The sequence below is a fragment of the Rhincodon typus genome, chromosome 27, assembly GCF_021869965.1.
Source record: "Rhincodon typus isolate 14 chromosome 27, sRhiTyp1.1, whole genome shotgun sequence".
NCBI classification, from domain to species: Eukaryota; Metazoa; Chordata; class Chondrichthyes; order Orectolobiformes; family Rhincodontidae; genus Rhincodon; species Rhincodon typus.
In genome coordinates, this window is record NC_063358.1 from 18,408,732 (window position 1) to 18,411,640 (window position 2,909).

Here is a 2,909-nt window from a genome sequence, read left to right on the forward strand (position 1 = left end):
CCCCTCCCCTCCGAACAAAAATACTAATTATCCTGGCTCCCCTCTCCAAACTGCTCACTCCTGCCTCCTGCTCCCTGCCCCACACCGCAAGTACCTGTTGGGCGGCACAGCCTCTGCCTGCGGCGAAACCGGGCTCAGCTCCCGGCTGCTGAGCGACTTTCATCGGCTTCACCCCGGCCCGGAAACAACCCGCCCCCCCGCCATGCGCAGGCTCCTGGGAACTGTAGTCCGCCACGGTCCCCGTCCAGAGCACCTGCACAGGCCGGCACCGGAGAGACCACAACTCCCGGCATCCAGAGCGCGCCAGACTCTCCGCCTCCCGAGCCTTCCGTGCGGGCGGGTAGGACAAGGAATAAACGTAGAAGAAAACGGTCCATTTTGTGTTTCACAGAAATAATTATGGAAATAAAATCAGTTAGGTGATATATTTATAGTTGATGGCAGGATGGTATTTGATATTAAACTAAAATTTATTGAAGGTGTAATTATAAAGGAAACTTGGGTTCAAGAACTACAGAACTTTGCAGGAGGAGGCCATTTAGCCAATCGTTCCTGTGCTGGCTCTCTAAAGGAACAAAGCAACTAGTGCAACTCCCTGCTCTCCCTCTTTGCCCTGTAATTTTTCCCTTTCCAGTTCACAGTCGAATTCTCTTTGAGAGCCTTGCTTGAACCTGCCTCCACTACACACTCAGGCACTGCATTGCAGATTCTAACAGCTTACTGTATGAAAACCAATTCATCACTTTACTGTTGCTTGTTTTGTCAATTATTTTAAATCCATGCCTTCTAGTTCTCAATCCTTCCACCAACCCAGAAAGAAAAATGAGTAAAGTGGTGACTAACACATCTAGAATACTACAAAATGGATCTCCAGTATATCTATCCAGAATGTTCATTACTAAATATTAATGATTGCTTGCTTTTCCCTCTGAAATTGGATAAATTTCCCTCCATCTATCCTGTTCAGATTTCTCATGATTTTGAATCCCTCCAACAAATCTCTCAACATTCTCCCCCAAGGACTGCAGTTCAAACATCTCCAATCTTTTTATGTGAGCAAAGTTCCTCATCATTACCATTAATCTTTTCAACACCCAGTCTAATACCTTCACCATACTTCCTAAAGTGTGGTGCTTCAAATTGGAAAGAACTCACACTTATAAGCCATCCTTCACAGGCTAATGAAGTCTTAAATAACTTCAGCTGCCAGTTCAATTGGTGAGGATGCAGGTTGAGCATTCAAATCCCAATCCAGAGACTTGACCACAAAAATCTAACCTAATACTTTAGTACAGTACTCCAGAAGTGCTACACTATTGGAAATATTATCAATGATTAAACATTGAACTAAGGCCCTATCTGCCATTCCTCATGGATCTAAAGTTCCATGGCATTATTTCTAACTGCTGATAGAGTCGGAGAGTCATAGAGATGTACAGCACAGAAACAGGCCCCTCGGTCCAACTCATCCATGTCAACCAGATATTCTAAATTAATCTAGTGCCATTTTCCAGCATTTAGCCATATCCCTCTAAACCCTTCCTATTCATATACCCATCCAGATGCCTTTTAAATGTTATAATTGTACCAGCCACTTCCTCTGGTAGCTCATTTCATTCATGCATCACCCTCTGCATGAAAAAGTTGCCCTTTAGGTCCCCTCTCACCTTACACCTATGCCCTCTAATTTTGGACTCCCCCACCCTGGGGAAAACACCTTATCTATTCACCCTATCCATGCCCCTCATGATTTTATAAACCTCCATAAGGTCACCCCCCCCCCCGTCAGCCTCTGACGCTTCAGGGAAAATATACCTACCTATTCAGCCTCTCCGTATAGCTCAAACCCTCCAAGCCAGGTAACATCCTTGTAAATCTTTTCTGAATCATTTCAAGTTTCACAACATCCTTCCTGTAGCATGGAGACCAGAACTGAATGCATTATTCCAAAAGTGGCCTAACCAATGTCCTGTACAGCCACAACATAACATCCCAACTCCTACACTCAATGGACTGACCAATAAAGGCTCCCTCAATGTACATCACAAAAACAGATCATATGGTTATGTTCCGTTTACTTCATCTCAAATTTACAATGGACTCCATAGAGAAAAAAACAGCCATATTTGGAAATAAATGTACTGGACTCCATTTTGAAGTATACAAGATGTGTCATTTGCCAGTTTTACTGGATTTTCCTGTGCACAAAATGGATACTGGGTTTCCTAGAGTACAGCAGTGACAGTACTTCAAAGTACTACATTCAAGTGTGAAAGATGCAATATAAAAGAAAGTCTTATTTATAGCTGATGAAATATTTCTTTTCATAGTCACTGTTCAAGAAACACTTTGTTTTCTGATGGAGCAACCATTTTGGCTACATAATGATAATAATTAAAAAGGATGGCCATTTGCCCCTTCTCACTACTAAATCCAAAAAGAACCAAGTTTCCTCCACTGTGCTACGTGGAATTCAAATACAACAGAGAAAGAGATCATTCAGCTCTTTGAAAGAATTATCCATTTAATTGTATCACCCTGCACATGCCCGTGGGCCCTGCGCATTATACATTTGCACATATTTATCCAAGTGATTCTTCAGTTAGTGTAGTATTCACTATTTCACTACTTTCTCTCGGTCTCCTATCCATGTGAAAGTTAATTTCTGATATTAGCCTGAAATTTGTTTTTTATTGGTTTGATCTTGTGGATGTTCCAAATATGTAATTTATTATTAGAACTCAATTGATGGATGGTGTTTCAATATCTTTTATTTTCATATGAGAGCTAACTCTTCGCATGTTGATGATCCAACCTAGGGGAAATCTGGTTTGTATCAACTGGATCATGCTGCCTTTTACAAATGGAGCGATGAGGAGAAGTATAACAGGATTATTTCAAAATTTGGG

At 41.8% G+C, this 2,909-nt stretch overlaps 1 protein-coding gene across 1 annotated transcript in view; it reads right to left on the reverse strand.

Moving 5' to 3' along the window:
- LOC109910658 (phosphatase and actin regulator 4) overlaps positions 1-1,097 on the reverse strand; it is a 131,641-nt gene extending 130,544 nt beyond the window's left edge. The window contains exon 1 of the mRNA XM_048613206.1: positions 1,077-1,097. The gene's annotated coding sequence lies outside the window, so the exon portion shown is untranslated. The remainder of the gene's footprint in view (positions 1-1,076) is intronic.
- Between the last annotated feature and the right edge of the window lie 1,812 nt (positions 1,098-2,909).